This window comes from Pelodiscus sinensis, chromosome 4 (genome assembly GCF_049634645.1).
Source record: "Pelodiscus sinensis isolate JC-2024 chromosome 4, ASM4963464v1, whole genome shotgun sequence".
Lineage (NCBI taxonomy): Eukaryota > Metazoa > Chordata > Testudines > Trionychidae > Pelodiscus > Pelodiscus sinensis.
In genome coordinates, this window is record NC_134714.1 from 102,214,397 (window position 1) to 102,233,035 (window position 18,639).

General features: G+C 43.4%; 1 protein-coding gene and 1 long non-coding RNA gene across 6 annotated transcripts in view; one reads left to right on the forward strand and one right to left on the reverse strand.

The window, feature by feature from the left end:
• PARVA (parvin alpha) overlaps window positions 1-18,639 on the reverse strand; it is a 256,682-nt gene that overhangs the window by 56,284 nt on the left and 181,759 nt on the right. The gene's annotated exons all lie outside the window — the stretch shown is intronic.
• LOC142829194 (uncharacterized) lies at window positions 7,461-18,487 on the forward strand. Of its 5 annotated transcripts, none has more exons than XR_012903601.1 (3): window positions 7,461-7,589; window positions 9,624-9,764; window positions 14,789-18,487. It is a non-coding gene; the product is annotated as an uncharacterized LOC142829194 (long non-coding RNA). The 5 variants fall into 5 exon arrangements; XR_012903600.1 differs by lacking the exon at window positions 7,461-7,589 and adding an exon at window positions 8,334-8,471; XR_012903602.1 differs by lacking the exons at window positions 7,461-7,589; window positions 9,624-9,764 and adding an exon at window positions 7,655-7,700.

The window sequence follows — 18,639 nt, forward strand, 5'->3', positions numbered from 1 at the left end:
ATTGAGGCCTAACCAGCGCAGAGTAGAGCAGAAGAATAGCATCACGTGTCTTGCTCACAACAAACCTGTTAATGCATCCCAGAATCTTGTTTTCTTTCTTTGCAACAGCATCACACTGCTGACTCATATTCAACTTGTGGTCCACTATAATCCCTAGATCCTTTTCTGCTGTACTCCTTCCCAGACAGTCGCTTCCCATTCTGTATGTATGAAACTGATTATTCCTTCCTAAGTGGAGCACTTTGCATTTGTCTTTATTAAACTTCATCCTATTTACCTCAGACCATTTCTCCAATTTGTCCAGGTCATTTTGAATTATGACCCTGTCCTCCAGATTAGTCGCAACCCCTCCCAGCTTGGTATCATCTGCAAACTTAATAAGCGTACTTTCTATACCAACATCTAAATCGTTGATTAAGATATTGAACAGAGCCGGTCCCAAAACAGACCCCTGCGGAATCCCACTTGTTATGCCTCTCCAGCAGGATTGTGAACCATTAATAACTACTCTCTGAGCATGGTTTTCCAGCCAGTTATGCACCCACCTTATAGTAGCCCCATCTAAGTTGTATTTACCTAGTTTATTGACAAGAATATCCTGAGAGACCGTATCAAATGCCTTACTAAAGACTAGGTATACCATATCCACTGCTTCTCCCATATCCACAAGACTCGTTATCCTATTAAAGAAAGCTATCAGATTGGTTTGACATGATTTGTTCTTTACAAATCCATGCTGGCTGTTCCCTATCACCTTGCCACTTTCCAAGTGTTTACACATGATTTCCTTAATTACTTGCTCCATTATCTTCCCAGGCACAGAAGTTAAACTAACTGGTCTGTAGTTTCCTGGGTTGTTCTCATTTCCCTTTTTATAGATGGTCACTATATTTGCCCTTTTCCAGTCCTCTGGAATCTCTCCTGTCTCCCATGATTTTCAAAAGATGATAGCTAGAGGCTCAGATACCTCCTCTATCAGCTCCTTGAGTATTCTAGGATGCATTTAGTCAGGCCCTGGTGACTTGTAGGCGTCTAACTTTTCTAGGTGATTTTTAACTTGTTCTTTTTTTATTTTACCTTCTAAAACTACCTCCTTCCCACTAGCATTCACTATGTTAGGTGTTCCTTCAGACTTCTCGGTGAAGACCGAAACAAAGAAGTCATTGAGCATCTCTGCCATTTCCAAGTTTCCTGTTACTGTTTCTCCTTCCTCACTGACCAATGGGTCTACCCTGTCCTTGGTCTTCCTCTTGCCTCATTTTATAAATGTATTTATAAAAAGTCTTCTTGTTTCCCTTTATTCTGGTAGCTAGTTTGAGCTCATTCTGTGCCTTTGCCTTTCTAATCTTGCCCCTGCATTCCTGTGCTGTTTGCCTATATTCATCCTTTGTAATTTGTCCTACTTTCTATTTTTCATATGACTCCTTTTTTATTTTTAGATCATGCAAGATCTCGTGGTTAAGCCAAGGCAGTCTTTTGCCATATTTTCTATCTTTCTGACACATCGGAATAGCTTGCTTTTGGACCCTTAAAAATGTCCCTTTGAAAAACTGCCAACTCTCCTCAGTTGTTTTTCCCCCCAGTCTCGATTCCTATGGGACCTTACCAACTAGCTCTCTGAGCTTACCAAAATCCGCCTTCCTGAAATCCATTGTCTCTATTTTGCTGTTCTCCCTTCTACCCTTCCTTAGAATTGTGAACTCTATGATTTCATGATCACTTTCACCCAAGCTGCCTTCCACTTTCAGATTCTCAACTAGTTCCTCCCTATTTGTTAGGATCAAATCTAGAACAGCTTCCCCCCGGTAGCTTTATCAACCTTCTGAAATAAAAAGTTGTCTCCAATGCAGTCCAAGAACTTATTGGATAGTCTGTGCCCCGCAGTGTTCTTTTCCCAACATATATCTGGATAGTTGAAGTCCCCCATCACCATGAAATCTTAGTCTTTGGATGATAGGAGTGTGCTGTGGTGTCCTGAAGCAGGATAACCAGAGCACAGATGGCAAGGAGTGTGCTATGGTGTCCTGAAGCAGGGCAACGAGAGCACACAAGGGAAATGCTTTGCTGTCCCTCGGATAGGTAAGCAAGGAAGCAGCAGAAGCAGAGAAACAGCTGACCAGGAGGGTCCCTGTAAGCACGTGTTTTAGGTAGCCTCAGGCAGCAGCAGGAACCAAATGCTGACCTAATGCTCTGCCTGAACTGGTTCTCTGGGTGGCCTTAAATGCGAGATAGCATCCAATAGTGTGGATGCCATCTTTTGAAATAGCACGTCGCTATTTCATTGAGCTTTTTGCATGTGGAAGCTTTTTCGAAATAAGCTTTTCCAGAAGAGATCTTCCAGAAAAGCTTATTCCGAAAGAAGCTTGCAGTGTAGACGTAGCCTAACAGACAAATGGCCATCCTTCCTAAACCAAAAAAACTTCTCAGCATTTTAAGATGAACAATTCTCATTATGTTCTCATTTTACATTAATATGCTTCTTGTTACCAAGTCACCAGGACTGATAGCATCAGATAAAGCAATGTAAGGGGTTCAGAGAATGTTATAGGCCAAAGGCAAATATACTTTAAAGTTACCCAGTCAATTAAACTTATTAAAATAAATAAGGAAACAAAACCTTTATCAAGCCTGACTCCATTTAAAAATAATAGGAAACTGGGATTTTGTTTTTTTGTTTTTGTTTTTTTGGCTTCTGAGCCAGGTATAACTTTAACCAGTCTTGACCAAAAAAAGGGGAAAACTTCACTTAAGAATATAAAGACACTAACAAATATACAATTGCCAGAAAATGAAGTTTGAGTCCATCTTCTTTCATGCAACAGCAATGAGAATATAGATAACGTCAAAACATAACATCTTTAAACCACTTCACGAACATTATCTAATTAGTCCTCACAATATCCCAAAAGGCAGGGAATTAAATGTTACAATCTCCATTGTATAGCATGATACAAGGCTACTGAGATTGGTCACTGGCAAATTTAGGATTGAAACTCAAGACTTCCTGATTTTGAATCCTTTCCCCTCGCCTCGGCCTACCAGTTAATTGTCTATTTGACAACTTGTTCACATCCTTATTATATACACACTCATAAAGAGCTACACCGATAGTCTTGAGGTTTGAATAGTCTTGGAGGTATCTCAGAGCAAAATAGAATAATCTGCATTACAGCCACACTAGACTGCAAAAAAGCAAGCAGTCAAATGGTCACCACAAGATGCCAAGTCACCCAGTAACCTGATTCTAATATTCCATCTGCTTAAATGGCACATATCTGTTCTCCCTAGACAAGTTTGTAAAGTTTTATTTTCTCTTGCTTCTTTCCTCCTTTTATTTGTAACCTTACCTTTTTAGGATGCACAGCCCAGAATGAGTCTGCTGCAGGCTCATACTGCAGTCCCATTTCAGCTTCTGACTCACCCTGGAAAAATTACTCTGTTCCCCTTCTCATTGAGTAGCATGTGCTTCTTTTTTCTTTTATTTTGTGATCCAAAACCCTAGAGCCAAATCCATCCCTAGCGAATTCCATTAAAGTCTACAGAATGTCATCAGGGGTTGATTTATCCCTTGAATTTAATATAATTGAAGTCCCTTACCCAGTGTGAAAGCTTCGTACATATTATTTTTGCTAAATGTGTCAGCCATCACAGCGAAGTATTAATTCTTCTTATGCTCCATGTTTGCATATTTAAAATCTATAGTTTGCATTTATATTATACAATGAAAAAATAAGTCTACTATCCAGGACAGTTCTTTTCTGAGACAGCTATCAGCATACTGTAGTATTGCTAATGTACTGATTTAATGAGATATCCAAACTTATAAAAACATTCTCTTCTTAAATGATTTACTAAGTATTCTAAAATACATGCAACTACCATGTACTATTGCCATCTAGTGGAAAGGTAAGAACACAGATTTCTTTTAATTTAATGAATAAAACTTATCATTCATGATTGTCAATGATGATTATTTTGGATACTTAAGGACACCTTTGAAAGATATACTGTAAAATTAAAAAATCTCCTAATGGTTATCTTGCTCTTTTCTAATGGAAATCAATGGTCCCAAGTCTAGTTTTTAGTATGCTTATAGAAAAAAATGTTAGTTTTTTTTTAAACTAGCTGATATGCAGTTTGTCATCTCAAACTGCAGAAACTTAGCTTGTCCTCCTCCCTTTGATTAAATATAGCATTCACTAATCCACTGAGCTAAATTTAAATACAGAATGTTAGTGGATTCACATGGTCTCATGGATGTATTTCAAAAACACAATGACTGCAAAAGGGGGATGGTTACGCAGTAGAAACAGAAACCTTAAATTATACCTTTCAGTTTCTCGCTGGTTAGTTAAAAAGAATAAAAATAATGCACTTTTATGGAATTAAAAGCATACACAGGATTTGGTAAAGGTGGTAGATTAAGTCTTAATAGGGAATTCTTGCATGATAGAAAGGGGAAAAAGCTGCTGGTTAGGCTAAGACATTGTAAATTGTTGCAGCAATTCCTTTAATTTACATCTGCTGTAACTTTAAAAAATCCATCAGAACTCAATAACTTAACAGCTGTTCTTTTAAAGTGACCACAGTGGATGCAAACAATCATCTTCCTCATAGATTTTAGATAAAGAGAAGAGCATCTCACAGATTCACTGTAGACTATATTTTTACTAGATTCTTGATCATTTACAGTTCACCCTAAAACTCCCACACATTTGTTTCTTAATGTCCATCGTGATCCGTTAAACCTCACTGAAGCAATGTTCCCATAGGAATGTGGCCTTTTGCCAGCCTTTTTCATGAACATTTCACTAATCTTCTTGGCTCTCCTACAAACTACAAAACATTATTGGTTAGCAATTTAACTGTTTTGTTTCCACATGTGCCAAAAATATGGTCTTCTCCAGCTTTCACTTTTAAAAAAGAGAAGTGAATTACACAATAACTAAATAAGGACTTTACTTGTAACAAGACAATCTTGAGAAATGTAGAATAGGTATAGTTTTATGGTACCTCTTGTTGCTGAACAAAATTTGTGTCACACTTAAAAACTCAGACAGAAAATGCCTACAATTTCTCCAAGTATTAGTTTGCTATCAAATGTGACTAGCAAAAGTCTTACAACAGGCAAAATACATTTTATCTATACTTTTATTTTACCATATTATAGTATTCTCTCTCATGTCTTTAATTTCTAAGGTTATATCTACACTACCAAGTTATTTCAAAATAAGTTATTTTGAAATAATAACTCCTGAAATCACTATTTTGACAAAACATTTCCACACTACAGGGAAGCCTCAAAATTAGTCTGAGGCAGGCTCCCCTAATGTGGACGTGTTATCTTGACTTAGAGCCCCAGGAAGCACTGGGGAGTAATTATTTTGAAGGACTCTGGGGAGTAGTTATTTTGAAATAGCAGCACCTGAGCATCCACACTAACCTTATTTTGAAATAGGCATTATTCCTCATAGAATGAGGAGTTATTATTTTGAAATAACCAGCCGTTATTTTGAAACAATTTCACATGGACAAATAATTTCAAAATAACGGGCTTGCTGTGTGGATGCTCACCTTGTTGTTTCAAGATAATGGGAGTTATTGTGAAATAACATCCATAGCATAGACATGTGCATAGGCCATATCCCCTACACATCTCAGAGGAGCGCTTTCTATAAAATGTCCAATGCTCTGGGTTTTCTGAAGTTCTGCTGTGGCCCTGATCCAAAGCTCAGTGAAATTAGTGGAAAGACTCCCTACTTGTGAGGAAGGGCCAGTTAGGATGCAGAACTGTCACAAAAAATTACTGGTCAAACAGGAGGAACAGCTGGGTTCATCAATGGACTCAATTGTAGCATATATAGACCCCCTATTTGCTTTGGGGCCTGAGAGTTAGGCTGTGACAGAGTATCTGTGGGCGGAGTTTAGTCTACTGAGTTGTATTGAACCATCGATCTATAAACAGATTTCATTGCTGACTTCAACTAGATCTAAAAAAATCAGTGACATGATCTGACCATATATGTAGGTAATTTAAGTTACTATAATAACCATAACAGCTGCATTGCCTAACTTTTGAGTGTGAAAAATTTTAATCTTAACCTGATAGCTATCCATGTCTTTGCATCTAACCTACGTAAAAACTTCAAATATGTCTTCAAACTCCCATTTTGAAACTTCATCTAGCTTTATGACTGTGAAGCCTTTATACCTTGTACTTTAAATTCCTAATTAATTTAAAGCACATTCTGGGAGTCAGGGAGAGGTGAGTCAGGCTCAGCAAAGAGCATGGAGAGGGCCAGGAGTTAGTTGAAGATCAGTGGGTAAGAGGTAGCTTACTTCAAGGGAAAGATAGGCCCAGAGAAAGGGAGAGAGAGTGAGCTGGATGAACTGAGAAGGTTTGAGAGGGAGAACAATATGGAGAAATGACAAAGGAATAAGAGAGCTAAGAAAATGCACGTAAGTGACCAAATCATTTGGAATGCATCCAAACTCAGGTATTTCTGATGTTTTCCTAGCACTTGTCTAGGTTCAAATTGTTCAAGAGTGTAAAGGGAAGAAAGATGGAACAAAAATTTCTAGATATTGGGCAATCACCAGTTTTCATACGTTACTGGGAGAGCGGGTACAACTGATTGGCCACCTAACTGATTGGCCAACTAACTAATTTGGGGCTGTACAATCATGTTGGACTAGAATTTTGCCCTTTTAAAAAATAACCTCAGTTTAGAAAAGAGGAGACTGAGGGGGGATATGATAGAGGTCTATAAAAGCATGAGTGGTGTGGAGGGGGGTGATAAAGAAAAGTTATTTATTAGTTCCCATAATAGAAGAACTAGAGGACACCAAATTAAATTAATGGGTAGCAGGTTTAAAACTAATAAAAGGAAGTTCTTCTTCACACAGCGTGTTGTCAACCTGTGGAACTCCTTGCCAGAGGAGGCGGTGAAAGCTTGGACTATAATACAGTTTAAAGAGAAGCTGGATAAATTCATGGAGGTTAGGTCCATAAAAGGCTATTAGCTAGGGGATAAAATGGTGTCCTTGGCCTCTGTTTGTCAGAGGCTGGAGAAGGATGGCAGGAGACAAATCGCTTGATCACTGTCTTCGGTCCACCCTCTCTGGGGCACCTGGTGCTGGCCACTGTCGGCAGACAGGATACTGGGCTAGATGGATCTTTGGTCTGACCCAGTACGGCCGTTCTTATGTTCTTATGTAACCCTAAGGAGCAGGAAATTATGATGACAATTATGTTGTAGAGAGCAATGGATGCAGTAGGAATATATTGGTTTAATTTTGCCTTTAGAACTGGTTGTATAGAAAGTGGGGGAATGTCATTGGCTTGTCTGTAGGATTTTGACAGCTGGGAGGTGGATGATGGCAGCAGGAGAGCTGCCAGCTGGGATGTGCAGCAAGTGAGGGAGGCAGTGGAAAGGTATTAATGTCACTTAAAGAAGAGTAGCAGGAATGGCTTTTGCTGGGAGCTGATTGAACCACTTTTCTGGGAGGGTGGGACTAGCTGTCTAATTTTGACAGGAATGAAGATGGTTGGGCACTGCTTCTGACCTCTACAAGGTGAGGCAGAACAGGTGGGTAATAAGGGTCTGGTCCTGTAAAAGTCTGTTTGGGGGAGGGGTGTTAGAGACAAACAGGAGAGATTTGGCGCAGTTGTTTCCAGAAGTTAGTGGGAAGTCTAGCAGGTGAGTGTCAGGGGTAGCAGGTGGGTCTGGGCAGCTAAGGAGTGGGGACCATCACTCACAAGGGAGTGGGAGGATTTAGGAAACTCTCTTATTCTGGGGTTAAGTATAGTTGTTTGTAGGGGTTAAAACCGTCCTTGAGCCAACAAATATTTAATTTGTCATTTGTTCTAAATGTAGCTTGGAAAAGCTAGACATAGTGGTAAAATGGGAACTATTAATTAGGTAACGCTGTACTGCTATATGCACTTGCACTTTGTCTGATTAGAAGGACTCAGAGTCTAACTGACCTAATTTCTTAGGGGAATCCTACACAGAGACCTGTTGCGATCCACAACATAATTGGACTGGCTGGTTAAACTAGCTGGTTTCCTAAAATTGCATCCTGATTAATTTACAAGATCTTTTTTTTCAAATTAGCAAAGCCCTCTTTATTGTAATGTACAGATCCTCATTCTGGGAGTTATGGCATAACAAGAAAGTGTCTTAGGCAGCCACTACACTCCCCAAAGCCAGAAGTTATAAATAAACATACAACAGGACTCTGCCAGAGTGAAAGTCAAGATCAAGGCTGAGTGTCAGAATACTCCCTGTGAAGAATTATGATATGCAGTATATCCTGCCTATTCCATCAATGGCCAAGCTATATTGAAGGTAACAGGATACCTTGTACTGGTTAGGCTAGTGCAAGCATGTTACTGAATCCCAGGAGGAGTCTAATACAATGTCATGTTAATTAGAAAATGATGATTAATACTGGACTAACAGAGAAAGGTAAGTTCTATCAAATGATAATATGGCAGGCAGAAGATGAATAAAAGAGATGCTGTGTTTGAATATCAAGGAGGTTTCTATTTCCTGGGCCAAATCTTGTCTTTGGAAGAATATGTCTAGTGGAAACATTTGCCTAAATAGAGATAGAAGGATTTGGCCCTGGATGTTCTGCAGTTTGCATAGTTGGTTGTGGTTTAAATCCTCTCACCAGCAGCCAACGTAAGTAGCTGGTTACTGAGCAAATGCATGAGGGAGTATGTGTGGAGAGAGGGGGCAGGTGTCAGGGGCTTGATGTGGAAATTACTGGGTGAGGGTCTATGGCCTGAGTTATGCAGGTGGTCAGACCAGATGATCTTGCTGGTCCTTTCAGACTTTATAAATTTATGAATCCTAGAGGGATCCAAGTGCATTGAGCAACTGTGGAGGGAGGCTAGGGATTGGTTCAGTTTATTGGCTGAAATAGATCTTAATGCCCCTTAATATGTCTTCTCTAGCAGGCTGATTACTAAAAGGATCTGAAGAGGGATAGATCCCCTGGGCCTATGCCATCCCTATTAAGCTCACCTTGCCTCCTACTCTAGAGCGAGACTTTGTGCTGTACCTGGGGACATGAACCTGCTTTGTGGATTGCCTAATCCTAGCCCCAGCTTAGGGTGTAACTACATGGGACCTTTATGACCAGGAGAGGATAGAATCAGAGCGCTCATTTCTGTTATGAAGTGCACACTACCAGAAAAACACCTGGGGGAGGCGGGGGCTGAATGAGAATTTGCCTGTGGCCCATAAGGAGGCAGAGCTGATCCAGACAAATCCTCACATAATTATCTTATATTTACATAGGACCCTTTATCCTGACTGATCCTAAAGTGCCTTGCAAACTATACATTACATAGGGAACCACTTTCCTCAGGCTCAATTCAAGGGTTAGCCTGTCTTTTAAACATAAAATAAAATATCAGCATGACTTCTGGGCAACTTAGAAAGACAAATCCTAAGCAGCTCAGGAAAAAAATCTACTGAAATTCAGAGAATGAAATGAAGGCTCTTGTTAGCAGCAAAATGGACTTCAGAAATCAACACAAACATAATCAAAGTACATGTACCTAAAAATCAGTGTAAGCATTTCAGAGATCACTGCACATGTGTACACAGATATCCAGATGAATGACTGTGGCAACTTTGGGTGATGTCTGTGAAATTTGCAGCCAGTACCGACAGACAGCTGAGACACAAAGGCTCTGAAGAAAAGCTAAATTCGGATATGCATCTCTGACTTCTTTGTTTGGATGAAAGGTCTGTAATGTCATTAATTCGGTAGTGGGGAAGAGCAGTTAATGTTTCTTTAGCAGCAATCAGGCAGAGTTGTAGGAAAGAGATTGTGATTAACTATTCTGAATGGCCGGTATTCCATGCAGGGCTCTAGATTTTGAGAACTAACAGCCTGTACTAAGCTTTCATTCCTTAGTATAGCTGTGTGAAAAATTGATTTTTCAGTACAGGCAGTCCCCGGGTTACGTACAAGATAGGGACTGTAGGTTTGTTCTTAAGTTGAATCTGTATGTAAGTCGGAACTGGCGTCCAGATTCAGCCGCTGCTGAAACTGACCGCCAGTTCTGACTTACATACAGAATCAACTTAAGAACCCCAAGCGTCCCCAAAAAGCTGCTGCTGAAATTGATCAGCAGCTGATTCCAGGAAGCCGGAGGCAGAGCAACTCTGCCTCGTGCTTCCTGTAGTCAGCCCCTGGTCAGTTTCAGCAGCGGCTAAATCAGGACGCCTGGGGCAGAGCAGCTGGGATGCTGCTGGGTTGCTCCAGTAGCGCTGCTCCTCGGCACTACTGGACCAACCCAGCAGCACCCCATCTGCTCTGCCCCAGGCGTCCTGATTCAGCCGCTGCTGAAACTGACCAGCAGCGGCTGAATCAGGACCAGAGCAGCTGGGGTGCTGCTGGGTTGGACCAGTAGCGCCCAGAGCGGCGCTGCGGGACCAACCGGCAGCGCTCCAGCTGCTCTGCCACAGGCGTCCACAGAAAAGCCTAGTCTGCTGGGGGGGGGGGGGCAAACTAGCTGCGCCCCCCCCCCCACCCCAGCAGACCAGGAAGACGCGGGCGGCGGACCGAGACGCACCGCGGTCCCGCCGCCTGGATCCTCCGTGGCTTTGCTCCCCGTCTCCCTGGTCTGCTGGAGACCAGCAAACCAGGGAGACGGGGAGCAAAGCCTCTGAGGACGCCAGCAGTGGGACAGCCGCGGCGCGTCTGGGCTGTCCCGCTGCCGGCTTCCCCCGCGGCTTTGCAAAGCCGCGGGGGGGGGGGGGGGGCTCGGGCAGCGGGGCTGCCCCACTGCCCGAGCCCCTCTGCGGCTTTGCTCTGCATCTTCCTGGTCTGCAGACCAGGGAGACGCAGAGCAAAGCCCCAGAGTACACGGGCGGCAGGACCGCGAGGTCCCGCAGTCCGTGTACTCTGGGGTAGCCCCGTTCGTAACTACGGATCCGACATAAGTCGGATCCGCGTAAGTCGGGGACTGCCTGTACATAAGAACATAAGAACACAAGAACAGCCATACTGGGTCAGACCAAACATCCATCCAGCCCAGTATCCTGTCTGCCAACAGTGGCCAGTGCCAGGTGTCCCAGAGGGAGTGAATGGAACAGGTAATGATCATGCAATCTCTCTCCTGCCATCCATCTCCACCCTCTGACAAACAGAGGGTAGGGACACCATTCCTTACCCATCCTGGCTAATAGCCACTGATGGACTTAACCTCCATGAATGTATCTAGTTCTCTTTTAAACCCTGTTATAGTCCTAGTCTTCACAACCTCCTCAGGCAAGGAGTTCCACAGGCTGATGGTGCGTTGTGTGAAGGAGAACTTCCTTTTATTTGTGTGGAGGCAGGAAAAGGGAATAAGGGATTTTGTGTGCAGCCATCTTGGTCTTGTTAACAAGAGAGCAAGAGTCAGGCTAAGTCTGTGGCCTGGCAACGCGAGATCTGTAATTAGACGCTGCCTTCGCCTCTCGCCTCCATACGGAGATAAGGATAGAATGCTGACTCTGGCAGGGACCTTGAGATAAGGAGCATCTGGGTGGAACTAAATAACTGTTAGCCATTGGTGTTTGTAATGGGAAGGAGACTAATTGTTATTGTTATTATATTTACTAGACAGTATATAAACTGCTTCATAATTGCTTGTATTCGAAGATCTGCCTCGGTGAGGGGGGGGACTCCCCCCTGTCCGAACCAGTTTTCCCTTGCTGCAGCTCGTAATAAAACTGCCTCTGGCTACTTGTTGCTAACAAACTCAGAGTGAGGACAATGTTTTCTTCCACAATTTGGTGCCGTGACTCGGATGGCAACGCCCGATTGAAGACAGCGACAGCGGCTGCAGACCATCCCCCTTCACCCTCAGGGCGCCAAACCAGAGGTAAGAGACCTTTTGAAATCTCTACTGGGGTGTGGAGGAGGACTGCCTGTAGGGCCGTCTGCTTCTTGTGGGCTCACGCCATCCGAACTTCTTGAATCTGCAACAAGGTCAGACGCAAAGTGGTTCCGGGGAGGTTGTTTTGTTACCCCCGAGTAGGCCTAAGTTTATGCAGTGCTGGGAACTGCTGTGGTATTGGTGGTGCCGCCCCGGGTACGGGAAGAAAATTGTATTGCATCCGGACATAAGGCACCTAGGTTTATGCAATGCTGGGAACTGCTGTGGTTCTGGGGGGAAACGTGTTGTTTGCCACCCCAAATATGGACGAGGTCCATAATGAGAGATGAATCTAAAAGTGGGAAAATTTCTGTGTGAAAAGCATGCTGAGTGTGAATGTAATGAGTGGAGTGTGAATGCCGCTGCCCAGGTCTCTGAAAAGTAAGCTGATTCCAGCCGCACCAGGGCTCTCCCACAAGGGAGTTCTGAACGCAAGGGGGGTCAGCTGAACCTTGAGACTGAGCAGATATGTGAGGGAGTGACGACTCCCCTTCTTTCATGAGCTGCTGATGAGGTCTGACACTCTAGACCCAGCAGACCCCTTCTTTGGAGTGTGTAGATTTAGTTTCCTATAAGCCACTGAACAGACGGGGAGTGGACAGGATGCTCCTCTGAATGACTAAAATGGATGGGGATCAGTCTAAGCATACCCCCAGACCGCTGAAAGGCACCCCTGCGTACTACATGTACGTGCATCATGGTCCAAGAACCTGTAAGCATTTGACAGATTGACAGAGAAAGAAATTAAAGCCCTGAGGGATGAGATTGAAGCTCAGAAAAGCAAAAATCCGCCCTGCAGTGAGAAATGTAACTTACACGCAAGTGCATAGCCTCTCCCAAGCTTAGGGGGGAATTTGGCCCAACATTACCCCCTCTACTCCTCTCTATGCCCAGCCCTATATGGGCCCTTACCACACATTACTGAAGATAGAGAGGAGGCACAGAAGATAACTGAAAGGTATCAGATCTTCCCTTTGGAAGAACGGGCTCTAGTTACAAATCTGTCCGATCCAAAGCAAAACACTGAGTTTTAGAATAGACTTAACAGCTTGTGGGAAGTATTCCTCCAAATTCTCAAGGAAGGAATGCCTGCCGACCATCAAGCCATATTGGCCCTAGGCATTTTGGTTGGAAACATATACACGGAACACAACGCAGGAGTAGGAAAGAGCTGCCAAGCAACTTTAGAAGATTCTCAAGCCCTTGTTAGCGAATAGATAACTACAGCCTCTCTGGCTGGAATCGCAGGCTACCCAAGGATGTTTCACAACGCACAAGTGGAGGCCGTCCAGAAAAAAAACAGTTAAAACCTTTCCCTCACACACTGTTATAATTAGCTGGAGGGTGTGGGAGGACATAACCTAAAAGCCACCCTAAAAGCCAACTAGTGGGAATTGAATTTGAAGATGTAATCACTAGAAGCTAAATCTGCCCTAACAAGGAGACACATTCTGCAACATAAATCTCCTTACACAGCATGGTTGAGTGATCCACCCCAGAGTCAGCAGCATAGATCAACTGCTGCAGCATGGATGTTATGAAAACCCTATACTGAGAAGTTTAAAATTAGTAATAGCTGACTGCAATAATACACATTTGGATTTACCTATTGAAAAGAATTAGGAGGTGTGGGGGCTAATGGGAAAGCCCATCCTCCTTACCAAATTAATACTGGATAAACCTGTGTCATTGAAAAAAAAAAGGTCATTTAGCAGGAATTAAGACGTATCGTAAGAAAAAGAATGTGAAAGGGGAAGGCAAAAGGTTTGGAGCCCTATGGGCATAGTGCAGTGGTCCCCAACGCGGTGCCCGCGGGCACCATGGCGCCCGCCGGGGCATTCGTGTGCGCCCACCGACAACCTGGGCTGGCCCCGCCCCCGGCGCACGGGAGGCACCGGCCCCAGGTGCGCGACACGCACTGGCGCTGGTTGCGCGGCGCTCGGGCGGCCCCAGCCCCGGGGCACATGCAGGCGCTCAGGTGCGCGGTGCTCGAGCGGCGCCGGTGCCGGCCCCAGGCGCATGGCTCAGGCGGCGGCGCCGGCCCCGGGCCCACGGCACAAGGCGCTCAGGCGGCCCCAGCCCTAGGGCATACGCTGGCGCCAGGTGCAAGGGCATCCCAGTCCTCTGGGGGGCCCCCGGATGCACGGCCCCGCCCCCAGGCGCCCGGCGTGTGAGTGGTCCCCACCTCCCGGGCGCCCGGCGCGTGAGCGGCCCCACCTCCCGGGCACCCGGGAGCCTCTAAAGGTTGGGGACCACTGGCATAGTGGAAGGAATAAGGAAAGTAGGAATACAGTCACTGGAAAGTTAAGTTACTAGGAATGAGGAACGTTTTCTTTGAAAAGACGAAGCAAGTAATTTAAGGGAAACATGCTTTTAAAAGTGACTCCTTGTTTCTTGCAGGCTTTTTCAATAATCCAGGCAAAGAAACAATCAAATTTAACTATTTGGCTACAGACACTTTTGTTAAATCTGCAAAAGGAAAATAAGGAATTCTATTGACACTTAACTGGTCAACTGTATAAAAGAATGAAATCTATACATTCAATCCTTAAGGTTAAATTTACTCTTTAAGAAAACAAATCTTTGTTTTAAGAATCCAAGCCCTGAAACTTCACTGTGTCTCTGTTCAAGGCTGAGTTGATAACACTTTTGGCTTGCTTTCAAATCCAACATTATATGTGAATACAGGCTGCCTGGCTATTTCAAAGGAATATAAAACACCTGTCCCCTCAAGTAAATTGTCCAAATACAAACAAAATATTTATAAGCACCCATTTAACAAAATTTAATGTCAATATTATTACTATAGTCTTAATAAGTAACACTGTATATGATTTTTTTCAGGAAAAGAAAAGCATTTTGCTTGCTGGAACAATAACTGACCAACACCTTGTGCTAAGGAAAAGCATTATAGCTTCACACATTAAGCCTGATCTGTGGTACAAGAGGGAAACTGAGGCATGCCACTGTTGGGGAGGGCTAGCAACTCAGAGGTAATTCAAGGGAGTGGAAGGTCACGAGTACCGATGAAGCGCCCTTTTTCTCGTAAAGTTGTAGCTCACTCGCCCATGGAAGTGGTAAGGAACTAGCTGTAACCGGTTCCCCTAACAGATCTTAGGCAGTATTTTAAGTTATAATGGGCCACCCCGACGGGGGTAGAAATGTTTTCTTGTCTTTCAGATCATCAGAAAGCGCTAGTGCCAGCTGAAGAAAAACAACAAACAACAACAACAACAACAAAAAAACATGGTTCTGTGTCATGATATAATAAGTTTGTGTTCTGTCCAAGTTTGTCTTGTGTGTCTTAATTGTAATACGTATTGCAAATATTGTTGTGTGTAGGATATTGTTTTAATAAAAGGATAATTTGAGTAAAGCAGAAGCATTAATTTAAACCATCAAAATTAATAATTGGGCCCAATCAATTGGCAACTTTAAAATTCAGTGAAAAGATAATAGTTTGGAAATTGTTTAGGCTAGGAGAATGTTAACAATGTCTCCACAGGTAAACAAAAAAGGAACTGGAAGGAAGCAAGGAGAGCATCACGTGAACAGAAGGACTGGAAGTGGGGTACCAGCCCTCTCCCCCACCGGATTGGTTTTGCTTTAATGGCTACATAAATGAAATATTTAGCTTCTGTAAATTTGCACACCAACCATAAAAGTGGTTTGACCAGAGATAATAAGAAATCTATAAGTAACAACACGGGCAAGTGGACATCAGAATATTTAAGTAAAGATGCCCACAACAATGAGGAAACTAGTAACCTCACCATTGCAATAACAGCTACTTGCCCTGCTACTCATTGGTGCCTGATGCCTTAAAAGGCCTCAAGAATTATGGAATTGCATGGGTTCCTATTAACAATTAAACATCTGTGAACCATGCTTAGTCCTATAAGAGAAACAGTGACTCTAGTCAATGTAACCTCCTTCAAGTCCCATACATAGAACAAATAAACAGTAATAGCAATGGGGAATACACGGCCTTGGGCCACCCCTCATTCACACATAATTATTTTGTTTATTGTAACAACATGAACACTACAAGGACAAAGAATACACAGTCCTCTGAGTTAAAGTTTGTATGGAATATTGTGGGAAAGAAGCTAAACACTAACATCAGGCCACTGAAGTTGGACCTACTGACTCCCACTGGGGCTTACCACTTAAAGCCCAGACAAAGGTAACCCCTGAGGCATGGCTGTCATTTGTTAAACAATGGCCATTGCTAACTTGCCCTCATTTGGATATTATTAACCAGGTCCTTAAGAACAAAATAGAGCCTCCCAATTGTGCATCATGCCCTGAACAGACCTGTCCCAGAACCAGGACAACTGTCACTGGTCCTTACCTTGGTGATGTTCCACACTGGTATAGACCAGCTGTGTGCTAGACTGGCTAATCAAATTGGCAAGTGCCTGATTAGGCAACGAAGGGGCTTAGCAGATACCATCGCAGATTGGTTTGGGCCTGGAAACTCTGTCAGCAACACTTATGTCATAGTCCAGAAATTGTATGAGAATCCATGCTGGTAGATGCAGTAATATCCAGTGCCCGTAAAGGCCTAGACACCAGCCAAGACAACCGATTGATCCTGAATAGTTTGAAGGATCTGTCCAGCTCTGTGTCCATTTCACTAAACCTAACCAGATATTTGGACCAGAGATTAATTGGATTGTTAATTAATGGAACTAAATTAAAGGAATTAGAAGGCCAGTATTGAAGAATAGGCTAGCTTTGACCACCCAGCCCTTGTGGTGGTGAGTCCCCATCTGCCCCGTGCCTACCCATGGGAGTGGGGAAGTAGAGAATCCATGAGGACCCAAAGGCCCACCTGGACAGGCCATAGTATAACAGTTTGTTTTTGGCCCCTCTGGGGATTCCTCACTCAGATCAGATCAGAATGGTAACCTCCCTGCCTGTACCAAAGCAGGAGCATATAGATAGATCGAGGGCATCACTTATTCTGAAGGTGTGGGAGCCTTCCTGTACCCAGGGATTGTTGCACCCACTTTGGTAAGGAAATTTTATGTACCCGCCCATTTAACATCATGACGAATCTGCCTAGGTTTGATGTGGTTGTCTCAGAGAAACAAAAACATCAAGCTGGTCCAAATAAACGGTACCTACTGGTGTTTGACTACCCAGACAGATCACTCCATCCTGCCCCTCTACATATCCGTCTGTGTGCATAAGAGCCCCTCGCCAAATGATCCTGATGGTTGATGGAATGCGGCTCTATCGCACTTCGGCAGTGATAAGTAACCTAACATGAGATTCTGAGTGGCACGGCGGAAGTAAGTACCTAGAGGAGGGTTTACTGGCCCTGCAGGCGAAGATCGAGGAGTTGGTGGCCAATGCCCAAAGATATATCGGGGCTGGCCGTCTGAGGTACACACAGATAGGGAAACACCATGGACCATGCCAAACACCTACCTCTGCAGCACTCAACCAGGCAGTAGAGGTCAAACCTATAATCATGGGCAGCGCCAGTAAGGCGATGAAATATCTTAAAGATGGAATTGAATAGTGTTTGTCAAATTATGTGGGAAGTTTCGATTATAACATTTATAACAGTGCTGGTGCTGTACTCATACTTCCAGAGTAAATTAAAACCCCTTAAATTGTATTTAACCTGGTGGGTTAAGGAGAACCCCAAAGTCAAGAGAGAGGAACTATAGGAGTAAACTGAGGCAGTCCATGGTATCTTGCTGAGAACTGACAAACTCAAATCATTAGGCCAGCTTGGGAAGTAAAACAGTTCAATAGTTACTGTGACCCTGGTTCCCCTGGCAACCACATTCCAAAAGGGCCTCACTTTGATAAGGCTGGTACTAAACAACCAAACAACCACGCGGGATTGTTTTTATGGTTTGCTTTATTCCTAGGAAATAACCTTGGTTCCAAAGGAGCTAGCTGGCTTTTAGCTCAGAGAATAGAGACTCTTAAGTCCATCAGCGAAAGACTGCTCTAGAAAGACCTTTACCAAGTTTTGCTAAAGTGAAGTGCCAAGAACTGACTGTTGGCCAATGCTTCTCACTGCAAAAAGATCCCTCCATCTCGAAATGATCCTACCCCGATTGCTGATAAGCCTCTCTCTTCTGGTCCTGCTTTCCTACCTGCTGGACACCAGAAGAACCAAAATATTACAGGGTGATGTGCTGGTAACCTCTCCCCTGCATGATGCTGAACCACGACTGTTTCAAGAAAAAAAAAGAGGAAAAGGCTGCTCCTCTGACACCACCAAAGCCCAAAGATTTCTGACTACAAAAGGACATTAAGAACTGACCTTGCTGAAAGAAGCGAAGTATTGTATATTTCCAAGGAGAAACTTGTGGGAGTGGTTTGGGTTTTTCTCTTTGATCTGGACTCTGTGCTTATGGACAGGTACCATCAGCATGTACCTGCCCTCCCTAATTTGGTTACTAATTATGATATGTTGTATGATGTTACTAAAAGTATAGAATAGCCCCATCATAGAATTATATTGGGGATATTAATGATTATATTGCTTTTGCTTATTAAAAGCTTCATATTTGATTGTTGTTGTAAAAGATGTAGTAATAGAAATAGCTTTAATGTTTGTACTAATTATGTAATGTTTAATGAAAATAAAGGTTTAAAAAGGTAGTTGTGCTGTAAGCACAAAAGGAGGGATTGTGGAGGCAGGAAAAGGGAATAAGGGAATTTGT